Below are 21,200 nucleotides of genomic sequence, written 5' to 3' on the forward strand. Positions count from 1 at the left end.
TGAAATTGGAACTCAACCACAAGGAAAAATTTGGAAGAAACTCAAACACTTGGAGACTAAGAACCATCCTGCTCAGGAATGACTCGATAAACCAGGAAATCAAACATCAATTTAAACAATTTATGGAGACCAACGAGAATGAAAACACAACGGTCCAAAACCTATGGGATCCTGCAAAGGCAGTCCTAAGGGGGAAATACATAGCCATCCAAGCCTCACTCAAAAGAATAGAAAAATCTAAAATGCAGTTTCTATATTCTCACCTCAAGAAACTGGAACAGCAACAGAGGGACAGGCCTAACCCACTGACAAGGAAGGAGTTGACCAAGATTAGAGCAGAAATCAATGAATTAGAGACCAGAACCACAGTAGAGCAGATCAACAGGACTAGAAGCTGGTTCTTTGAGAGAATCCATAAAATTGATAGACCACTGGCAAAACTTGTCCAAAAACAAAGAGAAAGGACTGAGATTATTAAAATTATGACTGAAAAGGGAGAGGTCACGACCAGCACCATTGAAATTGCAAGGATTATTAGAAACTTTTATCAACAGCTATATGCCAAAAAACTAAACAATCTGGAAGAGATGGAGGCCTTCCTGGAAACCTATAAACTACCAAGACTGAAACAGGAAGAAATAGATTTCTTAAATAGGCCAATTAACTATGAAGAAATTGAGTCAGTGATAAACAACCTTCCAAATAATAAAACTCCAGGCCCAGACGGTTTTCCTGGGGAATTCTACCAAACATTCAAAGAAGAAATAATACCTATTCTCCTAAAGCTATTTCAAAAAATAGAAACAGAAGGAAAGCTACCAAACTCATTCTATGAGGCTAATATTACCTTGATCCCCAAACCAGGCAAAGACCCCCTCAAAAAGGAGAATTACAGACCGATTTCTCTAATGAATATGGATGCCAAAATCCTCAACAAGATCCTTGCTAATAGAATCCAACAGTACATTAAAAGGATTATCCATCATGACCAAGTGGGATTCATACCTGGGATGCAAGCATGGTTCAACACTCGCAAATCAATCAATGTGATACATCATATCAACAAGAAAAGACTCAAGAACCATATGATCCTCTCAATTGATGCAGAAAAAGCATTTGACAAAATACAGCATCCTTTCCTGATTAAAACCCTTCAGAGTGTAGGAATAGAGGGTACATTTCTCAATCTCATAAAAGCCATCTATGAAAAGCCTACTGCAAGCATTATTCTCAATGGGGAAAAGCTGGAAGCCTTTCCCTTAAGATCAGGAACACGACAAGGATGCCCACTCTCGCCACTATTATTCAACATAGTACTAGAAGTCCTTGCAACAGCAATCAGAAGACAAAAAGGGATCAAAGGTATCCAAATCGGCAAAGAAGAAGTCAAACTGTCTCTCTTTGCAGATGACATGATACTCTATATGGAAAACCCAAAGGAATCCACTCCCAAACTATTAGAAGTTATAGAACAATTCAGTAAGGTGGCAGGATACAAAATCAATGCCCAGAAATCAGTTGCATTTCTATACACGAATAACGAGACTGAAGAAAGAGAAATTAGGGAATCCATCCCATTTACAATAACACCAAAAACCATACGTTACCTTGGAATTAACTTAACCAGAGACGTAAAGGACCTATATCCTAGAAACTATAGATCACTTTTGAAAGATATTGAGGAAGACATAAAAAGATGGAAAAATATTCCATGCTCATGGATTGGAAGAATTAACATAGTTAAAATGTCCATACTACCCAGAGCAATCTACACTTTCAATGCTATCCCGATCAAAATACCGAGGACATTTTTCAAAGAACTGGAACAAATAGTCCTTAAATTTGTATGGAACCAGAAAAGGCCCCGAATCTCCAAGGAACTGTTGAAAAGGAAAAACAAAGCTGGGGGCATCACAATGCCGGATTTCGAGCTGTACTACAAAGCTGTGATCACAAAGACAGCATGGTACTGGCACAAAAACAGACACATCGACCAATGGAACAGAATAGAGAACCCAGAAATGGACCCTCGGCTCTTTGGGCAACTAATCTTTGATAAAGCAGGAAAAAACATCCGGTGGAAAAAAGACAGTCTCTTCAATAAATGGTGCTGGGAAAATTGGACAGCTACATGCAAAAGAATGAAACTTGACCACTCTCTCACACCATACACAAAAATAAACTCCAAATGGATGAAAGACCTCAATGTGAGACAGGAATCCATCAAAATTCTAGAGGAGAACATAGGCAACAACTTCTATGACATCGGCCAGAGCAACCTTTTTCACGACACATCTCCAAAGGCAAGAGAAATAAAAGATAAAATGAACTTATGGGACTTTATCAGGATAAAGAGCTTCTGCACAGCCAAGGAAACAGTCAAAAAAACTAAGAGACAGCCCACGGAATGGGAGAATATATTTGCAAAGGACACCACAGATAAAGGACTGGTATCCAAGATCTACAAAGAACTTCTCAAACTCAATACACGAGAAACAAATAAACAAATCATAAAATGGGCAGAAGATATGAACAGACACTTTTCCAATGAAGACATACAAATGGCTAACAGACACATGAAAAAATGTTCAAAATCATTAGCCATCAGGGAAATTCAAATCAAAACCACACTGAGATACCACCTTACGCCAGTTAGAATGGCAAAGATAGACAAGGCAAGAAACAACAATTGTTGGAGAGGATGTGGAGAAAGGGGATCCCTCCTACATTGTTGGTGGGAATGCAAGTTGGTACAGCCACTCTGGAAAACAGTGTGGAGGTCCCTTAAAAAGTTAAAAATTGAACTACCCTATGACCCAGCCATTGCACTACTGGGTGTTTACCCCAAAGATACAGACATAGTAAAGAGAAGGGCCATATGCACCCCAGTGTTCATAGCAGCATTGTCCACAATAGCTAAATCGTGGAAGGAACCGAGATGCCCTTCAACAGATGACTGGATTAAGAAGCTGTGGTCCATATATACAATGCAATATTACTTAGCTATCAGAAAGAACGAGTTCTCAACATTTGCTGCAACATGGACGGCACTGGAGGAGATAATGCTAAGTGAAATAAGTCAAGCAGAAAAAGACAATTATATGATTTCTCTCATCTATGGAACATAAGAACTAGGAAGATCGGTAAGAGAAGAAAGGGATAAAGAAAGGGGGGTAATCAGAAGGGGGAATGAAGCATGAGAGACTATGGACTATGAAAAACAAACTGAGGGCTTTAGAGGGGAGGGGGGTGGGGGAATGGGATAGACTGGATAGTAAGGAGAGCATGTATTGCATGGTGCACTGGGTGTTATACGCAACTAATGAATCATCAAACTTTACATCAGAAACCAGGGATGTACTGTATGGTGACTAACAATACAATAAAAAACATTAAAATAAATTAAAAAAAAGAAATATATTTTTTTCTTATATTAGATCACTAAATAAGTATTCTTGATCCATAATGATCTCTCTTATCATTTTCCTTCTATCAAATTACATTTCATTTCAGATCTATCCAGTTTATTATATCACTGATACAATTTCACTTATTTATTCTTTTCCTTATTGTTTTATGCAGATTTCAATTCTGCTATTAAATTTTTAGCTTCCTATTAAAAATTACAATATTTTCTCATCTCCTAGCTTCCTTTTTATTTCCATCTTTTGTATTAAGTGAATAGTTCTTTACTCTTTTCATAAAGTCTGATTCCTTGAATTATTTTTACTAGCTCAAGGCAGAAACGTTGTAAAATGTATTTTAATTTTCCTGTAGTAAATCTTTTTTAAGTCTATGTGTTTTCCACATCTTCTATATTATATTCGTTTCAATGTTGAAGAGTATTCCCATAGACCTCAATTTGTTGGAAAATATGCTTTCTCAGTTGACTCATCCTAGAATAGAGAATGATTTATCCAGGCCAGATGTGGGCCATAAACAGACAGAGGGGTCTCAGAACCACTCACTGACCACCTGATTGTTATTAGAACCCTACTGTCAGGTATGAGTCTTCAAATGGAAGCTGGTTGATAAATTTCACTTCCCTGGTCCAGTGAGCCTGGGAGCTTCGGGAAGAAGCCAGAGCCTTTGAAAGGCAACTCAGTCTCCAAGCATATTTCTCTTTTTTAGTGAAGCTGCAGCCCTAATTTCTAACTCTGATTCTCAACTTCTTTGCTATCCAGCCTTCTCTGTCAAGTATAACGTCTGACTCCATTGCCCTCTTTTCTGGTTATGATACCAGCCAGATCAAAGAGGACCTCCATCACCCTGCTGGATTTCTATAGTGGAAACTATGACCTTCCTTACAGCTTCTTTTTAATGCAGCAGCAAAAACAAATGTCTATCCTCGGTCCTTTGCCCTTATCTGGTCTTTCCATTTCAGGGGATTTTTTTCTCTTCAACCAAGAGAAATAAGTCACATTGCCATTAAAAAGTTTAGATGGTATTATAAAAAATTTTTAAAGATGAAATTTATTATTTTTTCTCTACATATTTTGTAAAATATATTTTTTAAATTTAAGTAATCCATAGGAAAAATTGGATTTCCCAGAAATTGCATACCATATTTGGCATGTTCAAGTACCAATAAAGAATTAATGAGAGATGCACAAAATATTTGCTTTTGGCTCCTAAGTTATATTGTTTACTTAATAATCTTGACCTTTCCAGGATCTGTTTGCACTATCTCAGTGCCCATCTTCTGCCTTGCTTCTTTCCTTGCTTGCCTTTGTATCATGAGGGTTAGGTGGCTATAAGGGTGGAAGGGACCAAGTACTGCCAACTGCACTTCTAGGCTTCCATGTCTCTTGGCTTCTGGCTGGTTCTGACTCAGGGAAGCACTGGTGGGTCATTGGAAAGTGGGAAGAAAGGGAGAGTCAGCCAGCTGTATTTCTTCCTTTAGGACAAAAGTGGCATTCCCAGTACATTTTACTCTAAAACTGCCGACTCCAACTGATAGGCCTATAATGACTGCATCTTATCACTGGTGACTCTGTGCTCTGAGCTTTGGTAAAACTGCTTCTACTCTTCGTCACTCCAGCCCAAGGATGATGGCTCCGCTTCCTGCAGTTATTAAATTCTGAGTTGCCTCACCAGCCTGATGGCTTCTTAATTCTTTTATCACCTATGTAACTAATCACCTACATTAAATTCCTTCTATTTCAAATACTTAGTGTTTTCCAGTTAATACCCTGACTGATAGCCAAGCCTTTACATTAATATAAATCACTATCTCAAATTTATATCCATTGTAAGTCTGTCTATTTTAGTGTTATGTTCTCTTTATGTCTTTAGTACTACTGATGGTGTTGATATAATATGAAAATAAATGCATATTTTTAACTCCTTTTCTCAGATTCCTCCTCAAAGGAAAAAAGTTGTTAAAACACTTATGAAATGTAAAACTGTCAAAAAATAAAGATAGTAAGCACCAAAAAAAAAAAAAATAAGGTTGTTCTAACCTATATAGGAGTTTACATTTTAAAGAGCTATATAACTGTAGTACAAGGCCAAATAATAATATTTGTGTCACTTTTGCTATAAATGGAGTTTTCTCATAAAGTACAGTTTTCTATTGCCTTGTATTTAACTGTTTAAGATATTGAGCAGCTAAGCATCCAGACCTGATTTAGTTACAGAATCTCAGATGCCAAATATATGCTAATTAACTAACAGTTGAATTCTAATATTAGAAATATTTTTAAAAATATTAAATGGTATGACGTTATTCATATTCTGATCAACAAAACTTTTTCATATGATATAATCCGCAAAATTTTCATTTTTCATAAAATTGAAACAATGCTTAATTGAAAAAGTGTCACTTTTTGGGGGTGCCTTGGTGGCTCAGTTGGTTAATCATCGGCTTCGGCTCAGGTCATGATCCCAGGGTCCTGGGATCGAGCCCCGCATTGTGCTACCTGCTCAATGGTGAGCCTGCTTCTCCTTCTCCCGTTCCCCCTGCTTGTGCTTTCGTCTCTCCCCCTCTCTCTCTGTCAAATAAATAATAAATAAATAAATAAATAAATAAATAAATAAATAAATAAATAAAATCTTACCAAAAAAAAGTGTCCGTTTTTATCTCCATGTTAAGCAAAGGTATCAACTACTGTTTTGCAGTTGAATAATGCATAACTATATACATTAAACATTGTATTTTATAAAAATCATGCGCTCTGGTTAAAGAGAAATAGCAATTCATAGTCAATAAAACCCAGTATGAAATTTCCCTTAGAGTCACTTAAAAACTGAACCAAAGCCAATAGGTCTTGCCTTGTAACTACAGAATGGCCCATTTACACAGCTTCTGCTAATGCAGTAAGACTTTCGATGGGCCAAAGTCTTGTGAGTTTTTGCCATCAGACGTGGAAATTTCCTGTAATTACTACATCTGGGTATTATTTTGCTGGAATGATATATGTGAAAAGGATCAGAAAAATTTATGGGTAAATTGATACGATAATTGCTACAGCTTTGTTACATTTTATCATTTTATTATAGTTTATGAGTTCAGCTGCTAATGGCTTTCGTTATTTTCTTTGTACGGGGCTTGAATTTTTTCCATGAAGGCTTTCTGCTCCTACCTGCACATCACGCTCCTCCAGGCGGCTCATCCATTGTATACTCTGGTACAGAATTTTTCTCTAGCTAGAGTGCTACAGACAGAACAAATCAACACCCTGACACAATGAGAAAATAATGTGTTACCTTGCTTGATACACATTTTTACTTGTACAGAAACACAAACTGTCTAGATAATTAACACCTGGAGATTCCCACCAGTTACTTTACTCACTGTCCTACCACATTACTCACTACACTATTCTGTGATTTCAGTGTATATCCCCCTGGTAATCTACCTAAGAACTCTTCAGAAAGAAGTCAACCCTAAATTAACCCAATTTCACTACCACGCTGGGGGTGAAACTGGCTTTCCTATATGGTAAAACAGGTAGTTATAAAACATTTTAACAGAAAAACCACAAAGTAACTAGAAGTAACAAGTTCATTTGATCACAGTTTGGGCAGCGGATGGGAATGGAATATAGGTAGAAATGAAAATGTGAGAGGTCAGAGTTAAGGACATTAAACATATTAAAGAGTGAATGATGGAGTAGTGAGCGGTAGAGGAGAAATCCCCTGTTCCACTGACTAAGTTACTGCCTTTCAGTTCCAAACCCACTTTCTCCTCTCTGCATTCTGATATTGAAGGTGAGACTGGAACCCAACATTTCTGTTTTGCCAGAAGACATGTTATATTTGACCAACAGGAAGTGCCAGAGGAAACTGGGCCCCTAGGGGAGGAAAAAGGTTTTTGCACCTTTGTGATTGCTTTCAGCGGGCCTCCTGGCTTCTTCTTGATTCTGTGAGTATCAGCCCAGCAATTCTTTTTTTACCCCAACAAGGGCAGTTCCTTCCCATAGAAAATACCGAATCCGGATTTCAATTTTTCCAAAACTTGCAGAACCAGCTGCATCATGTGCTACTTCTCAGAGGCACTAGGGCCAGCAGGCTGGTGCTCCCTCTTCCAAGGTCTGGTTCCTGGCCCCCTGGGATCCTCTTTTAAGTTTCTAAGTTTTAGTAATTCTAGTCTCTTCCCAAGGGTGGTAGCTGTTTCTTGCAGTTGCTACCTCCATGAGAGCTTATCGTTCTCTTTTTACCATTTCAGTTACTTAGCTAACAACTTTATGCCTCATTAGCAAGTCATACAAAATTCTCTCTGTTTAAATATGTAATGCCATTTCTGTTTCCCCACTGGACCATGACTGATACTGCTTTTAAAGAGGCAACTGGGGGGCGCCTGGGTGGCACAGCGGTTAAGCGTCTGCCTTCGGCTCAGGGCGTGATCCCGGCGTTACGGGATCGAGCCCCACATCAGGCTCTTCCGCTATGAGCCTGCTTCTTCCTCTCCCATTCCCCCTGCTTGTGTCCCCTCTCTCGCTGGCTGTCTCTATCTCTGTCAAATAAATAAATAAAATCTTTAAAAAAAAAAAAAAGAGGCAACTGGATTACTAATTTTTCTTTAGATGATTTTAAAACCCACCCTACCAAGATGAAAAGGCAAAAAGAAGGACGTAGGATGGAAAAAGCAGTGGAAAAGTATGGAACGTAATAGTTGTCATAAAAAACTTGAGCAATATTTTTGCCAAAAAATGCATGGCAGTTAGGGGGCAAGTCAGTGAAGGTTAAAGAATTAAAATGAACATGACTTTGAAGAGAGTTGATAGCACAGAATTTCTGCCTTCTAGTGCATCAGAGCTCACTCACCTCCTATCTCATCTGTGCTCTAATCCTATTGACTGAATTTCATAAAGATATGCAGACAGCCTGAGTATAAGGACTTCATGAGATATTTAACATTAATAGTGAAACAGAGTAAAACTGATATTTGTCATGTATCTCTCTATTCAGTTTATTTCTATAACTCAGCTAATATTCTTTTTAAGGGCTGTGGGTAAGACTGCCTTTTCCATTTATATGTTAATACTTTTAGAAATTCTGGGAGTATAAACCCCATGAAGTTAACAGTCACCAAATTAATCATCATGAGATATAATTTAAAAAAGCATGACTGATTCAGAATCTAAAGGACAGAGATTTATGTATTGGTCCATTTGTTATTTCCAGTAGAACACATGTAGAATAAAGAGCTTAGTGAAGAAATTAAAGAACTGAAAGAAAATGTAGGAAAATGTATGTATTATTGGGAACGGAAAAGGACTTTTGAAACAAAATAATGCCAGAGACCATTAGAGAGAAATTTTATAGATTTAACAATATTAAAATTTGAAACATCAGTACCTCAAAAATGACCACAAATAAAAAGTAAAAGACAAACAAAATATTAACAATATAAACCTTAGTATATTTCATAAATAAGCAATCATGAATCAATATAATATGATGACTACACTAACAGAAAAAAGGAAATGGTGGTTAATATGTAATTCATAAAAAGAAATACAATTAGTCAATAAATATATCCAATAATTAAAATGCATTAAATGAGATAATATTTTCCTTGCATCAATCTAACAAAGGGGTTAAGAAAATGACCTCCTTGCACATTACAGTGGGGTTGTAGGAGAGGATATTGCTTAAACATTTTCATCAAATAACTTGACAAATTTTTTTTAACTTTAAAGTATTCATACCCTTTTAGACTAGTAATTCTTTTCCTACAAATTAACCCAACAGAAATTATCAGAAAAGTGTTCAAAATGAGAGCTGTGTATTGTGTAAGACTGATGAATCATAGACCTATATCCTGAAACAAATAATACATTATATGTTAATAATAAAAAAGAAATTTAAAAAAATTATAAAACATTCATCTTTAATTGTTTATAATTGTTTATAATTCCAAAATGACTCAAATATCTTTATTAAAGGATTAATTATATTATCACAATACTATGAAAAATTAGTATATTAAAAAACAATTTTTACTGACGTTCAAAAATATTTTGTTTGCTCAAAAAACAAAATATATATGCCTTATGATGCTATTACTGGACTGTTTATACTCTGTCAATATTCAGAAATATGCCAGAATGATGAAGGTTATGGTGAAAGATTGGTGGTTTTGAAAATTTGTGCTTTTCTATTTTTTCCCAGATTATATTTTTGGTTGATCTTTTTTTTCATTCTCCTTGCTTTTCCTTATCTGTTCAAATGTAGTACTAAAATTACTATATGCCTCAGTTTTCTCGGTTCCTAATCAGATTGCAGTGTTTTGTAATTGTTAATCATTTGCTTTTCATATTTTTCTACAGTTAGGGAGAATTGAAATTAAAGTTAGGAGAACTGAACTTAAAAAAGGTATAAATTAAAATATTTCACAAAACTAAACAATGCATTCATAAGCTTCATTTTTATTAGGTAACAGGGAGTATCTACAAATTATTTCATCACTGAGAATTTTTTATTCTCTCTCTCTAAATTAAACCCTGGGAGCTGCCTGTGTGGCTCAGTCAGTTAAGCATTTGCCTTCACCTCTGGTCATGATCCCAGAGTCCTGGGATCCTACATCCCTGGGATGTAGGGCTCCTTGCTCAGTGGGGAGTCTGCTTCTCCATCTCCCTCTGCCCCTCCTCCTGCTCACACTCTCTTTCCCTCTCTCAGCTAAATAAATAAAATCTTTTTAAAAATTAATTAATTAAACCCTGATTCTGAACCAGTTCTTTTTTCTGATGAAATGATTAAGATAATGTGCATTATTTGGAGAAATATCAGCTCTTTATATAAAGTTATATATGTCACATTTACAGTTTCCCAAATATATGGGTATTTACTTTGAAAACGGAATTATTCTTTTTTCATTTGTTTTATGATAAAATTTTAAAAGCATCAAAGTTAAAATATTTAAGCTTTTTTGAAACCAGATAAAGAATTCTTAAAGATATTTCTCTCTAATCTTAGCAGTCTTCTTTAAAGGAAAAAATAATAAATATTTAAAAGTCCTATGTAATTGTCAACTTAAAATATGTAAATTTTAGTCAATAATATAAGGAAATTTTTCCCACATTTCCTGATCACATTATGCAGAGTCAGGCACAGATGTGTGTATTTTCTCAGAAGAATCTACGGTATCAGGACATTATTTAACCAGAATGAAAAAAAACACTTCTATTACTCCAAACTGTTTAAACAGAGTCACCAGTGTTAAAAATGAAAAAAAAATTTGTTGAAGATGAATGGGAAGCCTTATCAAGTTAATTTCATGCTATTTCACTATAAATTCCTTTTAGTCCTCTGGGTTTTATATATTATGGCATGCTACTAAAATACATATTAGAAAATAGTTACACCATTGAACAGTTACTGAGGGCCACATTAAGCTTAATAGATGCTAGTTGAAAGATTTGCCATTGTAAATGCCACCTTCTAAATTGTAAGGGAAGTATGGTTTGGTTGGTTCTATTCAAGGCGGTTTTAATCTAGCAGAGGAATTAATACGAGAAACAACTAGTAACACAGAAAGAGTCACAGTAAAATTGTATATGCAAAGCTTTCTTTTATTTGATGGTGAAACTGAAAAAGAGCAGAGAATTTTAACATAACTAGAAACAGAAATATAAACGACTACTTCTCATTGTATATAAGTAGTGAAACAAGCAAGTTCAAGAATAAAGTGTCCTTGAATACGCACCATCTTAATTGCAAAATTACTTGTATTTTCCTTTCAGTAAAAATAAATAAATAAATAAATAAATAAATAAATAAATAAATAAATAAATAAAAGTGGTTTTGGAGAAAAACTGGAACTAAAGGTCTTAAAATAGAGGCTTAATTTATTAATTAATTCAACCACACACTTCTCTTACAAAACCAAATGTTTTATATCAAGTTAAATTGCAATTTATATCTGGCATAGGCACATCTTGTTTGACATTCGTTTACTATCATACAGTGTAGGTATACCATATCTATATAGGTATCATATAGATTTTACCTGGTCTATCAGGCAAAATCAAGTTTTTCCAGAATGAAAAATGATTTTTCTTCCAATGTCCATGCTTTTCATTATAGTAATAATTCACAAACTTTCACAAGTGAAGAAATTACACTTACAATAGTTAAAGGTTATAAACCTGAAATTCTCCAAGGGTATGATGTGTAATGGAGCCTATACCTATACAGAAGCACACACTGCCTAACCCAGTACGGGGCAAATAAACCATTCGCTGCAGTATTTCCTAAAATCACTCTAAAACCAGCTATTTTCCTACGGTGTGAGAAATACTAAGCTCAGACTTTGAAACTTTGTCGTGATTTATTCTGCTTGGAGTTTCTAGTCAAGGCCTTGGAGAATTTTCTCAGTGTGACAGCTCTAGTATCACGGAGGATGGATGAATTGAGCTTTCAGAGCCTGAAGACTGTAACTGCACTCACTTTAATGCCAGGCCCAAGGAGCAGCAAGGTACCACATATAAGGAGAGATTATGCTCCTTCACAAACATGACTATCTGGTTAGTTTTTCTAGAATATGAAATAACTGATCTTGGAAACTTCTTCATTGTTTTTGTTTATGAAATGAGGCAGAAAATGAAAACCTCTAACAAAAAACCTCATTAAGACTGTTCTTTAAGGAATGCTATTAACCTAGTTTTTTCTCTCTCGGCAGCAGAATTGCTGCCCCATTAGTCAGGAAAGGTCCTCTCAGTTCATCTTACTACCTAAAAACAAATGCTTAAATTCTGACTGAACTTACAATCTATATTAAGAATTATGTATAAAGGTCAGGCTCCTCCACTAAGAGCCTGCTTCTTCCTCTCCCACTCCCCCTGCTTGTGTTCCCTCTTTCACTGGCTGTCTGTCTCTGTCAAATAAAAAAAAAAAAAGAATTATGTATAAAGGAACTATAAAGAATATACAAAGTGCAATTCTGATATCAGGATATAGCCTCTCCTCACTTAGGACCCATGGCATTTTCAAACTTTGAGTATTCTGAACTGATCTGTTCTTTTTCTGCTGGTCTCACATCACTCCTACCTTATTCAGCTCATACTGAAAAGTATGTTTCTTGTTCTAGGTTCCTTAACCAGACAATGTAATGTGAGTCCTCTGTGTCTATGGCTTGACTGTTCTTGATATTTTTATATTGGTTCAGCCAAAGGTCTTGGGAAATGGGTGTTAAAATACTTATTGTAAAAAACAATCCATTCGCAATAGGAATGGAAGCTGAAAATAGATGAAATACTAGATTTATAAAATATCTTTTGCTATAGTAAATACTGTGTACAGTCCCCACCCATAACCCAGAACAGCAACCAAAAGTTTTACAGAAGTGAATGACTTTATGTTCGATACCATTGGGTTTACAATGTATTTTGACCCCATACAAATTACAGCTAAGCACCTTTATAACTAGAAAATATGTTTGCTTGTTATATTTATGTATTTCATATTTAACTCATCTCACCCCTTCCTCTCTTTTAAGAGCATGGACCATAATAATAACCAGTGGATCTTTTTTTAACTGGCATTTTACACATTTAAAGATAGTTCTAGGTGATAGGTGTGAAAGTACTAGACAGGTACAGAATACCCAGATAAAACTCTGAATTATGTTAGAGTGATCCAGAGTCCTGGAAAGGGAGCTTTAGAAAATGTGTGGGAACTATGTTGAAAAAGAGAGAGTCAGTGACTAGTAGCTGAAGAGGACCTTAGGGGAGAATAATTTCAATATGAAATTTATTTATGACATTATTCAAATAATTTATATCTTTTTTTTTCTCCTTGACCTGAAAAGTGCTCTGGTTAAAAATCTATTTTATTTGCTTGTAACTTCTCCCTCTCTTTAACATTTTTATACTTTTAATAGTTTTACATTACATATTTTGAAACTATGACTTTTGAAACATGAATGTTTGTGATATTGTTTTTTAAGATTTATGCCTAAATTTTATTCCAAGAGTTTTATAACTGTAGCTCTTGTACTTAAGTCTTTGATTTGTTTTGAAATAATTTTTGAATATGGTGTGGGGGAGGGAGACTGACATTCTTTTGCATGTACTGCATATGTGATATCTATATTTCAATTATAGACTGGACATTTTCAAATACATGAAATTCTCTTTGACATTTTTAATCCTTTTTGCCCAGAATTCTTATATCATCTATAGCTAATATTTCTGCCCTTGATTTCTTTATGCTTTCAAAGACTGGGTAACATTTGCAATATTAATTTTAACTTTCTTTTAGTTTATATTTTATGTATCTCATAAACAGTATGTCACTGAATTATTTTGTAATTTATTTATTTTAATAAGATTTTGAACTCACTCAAATTTATTATCGGTGTGCTTATTTGTAATTTTATTTTGTATTTCCTTGGCACTTATGTTTTTTAATTTTTGTTTTTATCCTCATTTATTAAATATGGTTTATTATATCACATTTTTTCTCACTGATTCAGATGTTCTGTATCTTTTTCAACTTTATTAATCATTATCTTCATATCTTTTTTTAAATGTGAACATGTATTTCTTCAACATCATCAATAAAGAAACAATACCCACTCTTCCACTTTAAGATAAAAACTTTATTCTATCCCAATCACCAGCCTCATACTTCTTTTTGTTGTTGTTTTATTGCAGTAATTCAAGAACTTAGCTTCAATTTTATTATTACTTACATTTACCTTTTCTTTTAAACTATTCGATAGCTGCATTATTTTGTAATAACATTAACATTTAGACACTAACTTTTAAGTTTCACTGGTCTCATTGTCTATTTGTTTTTATTATGCTACACCTTTCCTAATCTTGAGCTCTTTTTAGTTAATTATTTATTTCTCAGTTGGCATAGTTTTCGCAGGCTTTCCTTTCCTTTTTCTTCTTTTCAGGGAAACTATAGGAGTGGTGCTCTTTCTCATTTCACACATTCCTGAGAATGTCTTTCAATTGCATCCCTCCCCCAATGAATGACAGGTAACCTTCAAATAACAGCTTTCCCTCAAAACTTTAGAGATTTCTCCTTCCAAAGAATTACATTAAAGCATGATACTAATTAACTGTTTTCTTTTATAGGCAGTCGTTGTATTGTTTGAATGATACAGGATTCTTCTTTGCATTCTTTACTATCTATCTTTCCAGGATGTCTATATATTTTTCCCAATCATCTTCTACCCTAGAGCCCTTTTTGTTTGTCACGTTATTCACACACCAGTCATGTATTTTCCCCCAACAAATCATGAGTAGAAGTTTTAAAACATAGTTGATAAACCACTTCCTTTAATAAGCCTTCTCTTATTGCTATTAACTTGTATTGAAGTATACCTGAGTTTGAATCCTAGCTCTGTTAGCTGTTAGTTCTGTGACTTTAGACACTTTGCTTAACCTATTTGTGCTGCAGTTTCCCCATATGTAAAATGGGTATAATATATACATTTTGGGATTGTTTGAAAGATTAAAATGACATAATAAACAAGCTGCCTTGTTTAATAATTTAAAATGAACACTATCTTCTTATAAGGGGCAATTTTGTGGTAATTGTTATTGCTAATTCTATCCATTTTTCCATTGTAATAATAATGTCTGGCACTAAACGGGCAGAGAATTAAGCAATTGTAACAAAGGCTTGTTTAACAAAACTTAACCTATTAACATTACTAAGGTATATTAATGCGGGAGTTTGGCCAGACTGAAGTAATAGATTAAACAGTGCCATAGTGACATAATGGTGTGTTGTTTTTTTTTCAAATAGAAGTCTAACCATTGTGCCTAATAATACACAATGACAACACATTTGAACCAATGTGAACATGTGTGCAGTGATGTAAACAGCATGATATTTCAGCTCAGAAGGGGAGGTAAGAGCTGAAAGAATGCCTCATCTTCCTGTTCATGAATCATTAGCAGAGGGGGATGCTTCATGTTTCCACAATAGAGCATAACATGTCTACATTACTTCTTTCCTGGCAAAATTCCACCAGACAAATCTGTTTGCTATTCAAAATGATATGGATATCTTCCCAGAATTGATTTCAGAGAAGAGAATTGAGCATATTCTCAGATTTTAAAGATCACTTTCTCCGGTTTGTCATGACCAGATTTTAAGGATACTGTTATTAAAGTCTGCAGGGAAAAAAATTCTTCTCTGAGAAATCTCAGTTTAAAATTACTTCATCTAAAAGAAATCCCATTGCCATATGTTTGCTTGGCCTAGGTTTCATTCAATAAAGCTTTCCTCCTCGTATATTCTTCAGAGGAAAACAAAATTAAAAGCAGTGTAGGTGCCAGCCATGAAATGCCTATGTCCTGTGTCAATTTTTAATAAAATCTTGTCAGTAACTTTTAATGGACTCTTGCTTTATAACCTAAAATTGTAGAGAAAGCAACGTGATTAGAATTTATAAGGGCAAGAAATTCTTAATCCCTGCTTTTCTTTCTGAAAAATATTGCTTTCTTCCTTCCTTACAGAATTTCAAAGTTTCTTTCATGCTCACAATCCAAGATTACTTATTTAAAATGCATGTGGTGCCGCCTTCTTTTTTGTTTTAATGTTAACTTTGATGTTTTGTTTACTTCCTATACCGATGTATGGATTAGGCATTGTTGTCAAAAATCAAAGATATTTAATAAAATAATGTGTAACACCATGGTTCTTGACTCACAGTGTATATTCGATGTTGAATTAACATGGAAGAGAGGAGGCGGGGGAAAGAAAATAAAACGAAAGCACTGGGTGAATGAACAGATGCAAAATTATCACCTCTACTTGAAACCAAATGATGATGGAGAAATTTTAAGAGTTGCCATAGATAAATTAATGTACTATAATTGCTTAAAACATAATTATGATTTTTAAAGAAACTTGAAAATTTATACTGCATCAGCATTAAAAATTATATTCATGAAAGCTTATTACTGTCTTTTTTTTTTTTAAAGATTCTATTTATTTATTTGAGAGAGAGAGAGAGCACGCACACAGAGGGAGAGTGAGAGAGAGAAGCAGACTCCCGCTAGCCAGAGAGCCTGACACAGGGCTCAATCCCAGGACCCTGGGATCATGACCTGAGCCAAAGGCAGACACTTAACAGACTGAACCACCCAGGCACCCCTGAAAGCCTATTACTGTTACGCCTGGGCTGAAATTTACAAATAAAGCATCAAATGTGCCTGGATAGATGTTTTAGAATAAGAGACTGCATAGCTTGTCATGATAGTAATGATTACTCAGTAAAACTAGATCCTATTCCTTGTCCTAGGCAAAACTTAGTCACTGACAGAGTTACAGCTAGAATTCAGGTCTTTTGTCTCCTGATCCAACGTCCTCCTTCATGACTCTGATAGATCCTACCAACAAGAGGTCCTATCAGTTTCTCCAGGGGAAATTAAACTTTCTCCACCATTCTATGGTATGTTCTACCCTCACTCTTCTGATACTGAAGTTCAAATATATCAGGTATCAAGTCAAAGAGTACATTGGCTAATTGTGCCAAATCAACACAGAAAGCTGTTCAAGAAAATATGAATTCAAATTGCAGTAATGAATCATATTTAGATCTCTATTTAGATATAGATCTATATTAGACTTCAATGTAATAGTCAAAGCTAAATCTATTGAGTGCCTTCTATGTACCAGACTGTTTTAAGTGCTTTATATCAACACACTCCTATACTGTTCACAACTATAAAGTAGATACTCTTATGACCCCATTTTACAGATATGAAAACCAGAACAAATATGATATGATTAATTGTCCACAGTCACATAGCTATGAAGTAATAAAGTTAGGGTTTGAATATAAGCAAATCTGTCTATGGCCGTAATACCCTAGACGCATCCAATCTTATCTGAATACAAGCAAATCTGCACCTGAGTACTCACTCTTAACTACTCTTGCAAATTTCCAATACTTAGTTCATAAGAGTGAATAAGTGTGTCAAATCGATGTTGGAGTTGGAAGCATCACCATGTGACATAATCCCTAACTCTTTCTTCCTCTCTGGAGCACACTTATGCTATCTGGCACATGTGAATGGCCAGAACTTCTCTTACTCTTCCATTCTCCTTACAGAATCGCAGGCCATAAATACAAAGAATTTTTCACTACAGAATTATGAACTAGAAAATTTTGGCTGACAATGATTATCCACTATCTTGACATAACATTTAATCGGTTGTTAGGATTCAAGATCCTCTGGTTTTAAGTTTCCCTTTAATTACTAATAAGGCCATCAGTAGCCTCCCTGGGAAGTTACTTTTACACACTCAAAAAGACCTCTGTGACTTTTAAATTTTCTACTTCATTTCTCGCCAGGATAATTTGCCATATGAAATTGAAATGTTGGTAATTATAAGCTACCATACCTTGACACACAGGGATACATCCCATAGGCATTCTGAAGTTGTATAAATAATTCTGGTGTAGAGTACTTTAAGGAAGTCTCCTACATATTTCTATAAAACTCTACTGGTTCTTTGGTATACAGGTATATGCACACAACTCAATGCTGAAGTTTAAGCACAGAGTGCAATAATATGGTATTTTGTTAACTAAAAGAACCCAAAACATGTGTTTTTACTTATAAAGATCAAAATCTTAACTTTCAACTGGGCTTATTATTGTTAAACCAACCTCAAAGATAAATGCAGGGGAATGATTTATTTAATGACCCATCCATATGCTACGCTAATGCCAAAATACCAATAATTTATCTAGGCATTTTCTCTTTGGCCTTTGTTCCAAACTTTCTTAGTTAAAAAGCATCTCCCCATGTTCCTTAATAAGGATTGTAAAGAAAGATGCCAATTATTGCCTGCAATCCTCAAAGGAATTCTAATTGCATTTTGAAATTAACTACTAATGAAATGTGAAAATGTATGCAGACCCCTGGGAACAGAAGAAAAATAAAAACTTGGAGGATTCACCTAAAGGAAGAGAAAATATGAAAAGCAAGTGCACTCCAGAGGATTATATGAATAAAATATTACATAGTACAATATGAAACAAGTTTATGACAAAATTAAGTAATAGTTCATGGAATTTAGACCACTGAAAAAAGGAAATGCATTTTTTTATGAAGGATATTTTTTCCTACCCTTTCATTGTTCCTTCATTTATAAAACAACAAAAAGAAATCATTGCAAGAACTGCTTAATGATAGAAGATGACCTGGGAGCTGTGAGCTTTGTGAGCGCAAAAATAACTGACAATTGCTAGAGAAGAGCCATGAGAGGATTATAGGGAAAGAGAGCAAATAAGATGGGTGAAAATGGTTAAAAGACAACATAACAATTTGCAGCAAACTACAAGTCTTAAAAGCCAATTATTGAAAAATGATCATCACTGAGGGACGTTTCAGAACATTTTTCCAAAATCTTTAATTTTAAAGAATTTAATAAAAAGTGTATTAGAATCCCCATTTGATCTAATGAGCTCTTTTATTATATGAACTCTAAAATGCTATTTTACACTTAAAAACTCCCTCTTCTATTATTTCATTGATTATACTTTTGCCTCAGTATAACTTACAATAGAATCCTGACAAATTATCATTCTTTTCAGAGCTTTGGGAAAAAGATTGAGTAGTAACATATTAGAAACAAACAAACAAATAAAAACAACTAGTTTAAAATAATTCTTACACATAGATTTGTTTTTCATCAATATTCGCAAAAAAATAAGGAAGTATACATCATCATAAGCAAAGGCTGGCTATTTAGAACAATTTCTTAAAAAATTTTATAACACTTTTCCCCAAATAAAAGCAATATATATTTACTGATTCAGTATAGAAAAATGGAGCTTCTGTTTTCTAGCTATTTAATACCATATAACTCATTTAACCCAATTTCTTATCTGTGAGGGGTAATCTCCTCTATTTTACTTGTTATCATGAGGACTAAATGTGGGAGCTTGAGTACAGTGCTCTACACATATTAAGTTTAAGTAAGATTTTGTCTCCTTGCCTGTCTATTCTGGGCAAAATACTGCTGCATCCCTCCTAAATACTCTTTATTGACTATGAAGATCATATGAAGAGTTTTTAAATTGGCAATTATAAAAAAAGAAAAAAATTCAATAAATTCTAAGTGAGTGATCTCAGTGCCATTAAAGACATATTCTTATTGAACACAGTGTGAAAGAATGTGTTTCAAATTTAGGAATAATTATTTTATTTTAGGTGGCTTTGGTGAGTTAAAAAAATTTTTGAGATTTTACAGATGTTACAAACTGGCCATTAGTCCAATAGTTTGGACTCTGTCAATACTGATGACCAGATAATGGTTTGGTAGTTTTCTTTAAAATAAAGTATTTAAAAAGAAATTTTTAAAACACTAAATTCATTAATCATCTGCTCCCATGAGTTTCCTTTTGAAAAGCGTCCTTTCTAAGGAGGCATTAGCCGAAGATGGCGGCTGGGAGACCCCGCCGCCGTCTCCCCACAAATGTCAACAATTACAAGGATATCCACCAACCAAAACAGCTCTATGAGAGGCTTGGAGTCCACTTTAGAAACTTCAGCAACACGGTGGAACAAAAAGCCTGAGAAACACCACACAAAAAGAGAAGGAAAATAGCTTCATTTGCCTGCATCATCCCATCCGCCAAGCCAGCTCTGCTCAGCACCGAAAAAGAACTTCCCAGCTAAAAGGAATTCTCTTCCCTGGAAAAGGAAGAGTTAGTGGGGTGAGCAACCAGTTTCCCCAGCCTTTCGGGACATGAAGGCGCTGATTTGATTTCACCCTATTCAGCAAAGCTGAGACCTACAGAGACGGGAACACGGAAAGAAAAGCAAGGACTACCTGCAGCAGCCACCCAGCAGAAGGATCGTCGTTCACAGGGAACTCTACAGATAAATCCCGCGGTGTCACCACCGAGGAAGGAAACAAAGGCCCGCACAGCTGCCACGGACCCCTGCGGATTTTACTGGCTTTTGCCCCACAGGAATTCATATTCGCGGACAACGGCTGCCTCAGCCCCTGTCGGTTCGCCTGGCCCTCAGGAGCTCGGAACCGCGCTGAAAGGCAAACCGGCCTCTGCGGCTGCGCACGCACGAACTCCCGCCTAGAAGCGCGAGGCGGACTCCGGCTGTCCAGCCTGCACTCAGGACTATAGCCCCTCCAGCGGTGCACCTGCATGCCCCCAGTCCAACCCCCCTGCCCTGGCCTCTGCTGCTGGGCGCCAGGGCTAGACCGGGTAGTACGTGCGGACAGCCAGGATGCCTGCAGCGACGTATGTGCCCACAGTTAGCCCCAACCTGTGCGGCCTGTTCTAGCCCACACCACTGCGTCTGTGTCAGCAACAGGTGTCTTCCACCACACAAGCACCTGCAACTGACTCCTGCAAATGAGTGTGTGCATACCACCAGTTTTGGCCACTGCCATTGCCTGCCCTGATCCCTTGCCTTTGGAACTGGAATTGCCACTAAGAACCTCAACAGACCTTGGAGCCACCGTAGATACACAGTCCCCACCCCTACTCCCAATCGTGGCAGAGCACTCACCAAGGACCATGAAGTTGTAGATGCTGTGGACCCCAGTGGCCTGAGCTGAAGAGACATCATGTCCCCTGAACTACCCTGGGTCACAACACACTCCAGCATGCCCCCACCTACGGGGGAAAGTCAGAAAGACCAAAGTCAGTCCGTAAAGTCTAGAAGAGGAGGCTGCTTTTTATATCTGATAAAGAATTAAAATCCAAAATATATAAAGAACTCATAAAACCTGGTAGTGAAAAAAAATCT

General features: G+C 35.7%; 1 pseudogene; it reads right to left on the bottom strand.

Annotated features, from left to right (window-relative positions):
• The window catches only part of LOC105239167, a 186,038-nt pseudogene extending 165,443 nt beyond the window's left edge, over nt 1-20,595 (bottom strand).
• Nucleotides 20,596-21,200: the final 605 nt, after the last annotated feature.

Source organism: Ailuropoda melanoleuca, chromosome 11, assembly GCF_002007445.2.
Source record: "Ailuropoda melanoleuca isolate Jingjing chromosome 11, ASM200744v2, whole genome shotgun sequence".
In the NCBI taxonomy this organism is placed as follows: Eukaryota; Metazoa; Chordata; class Mammalia; order Carnivora; family Ursidae; genus Ailuropoda; species Ailuropoda melanoleuca.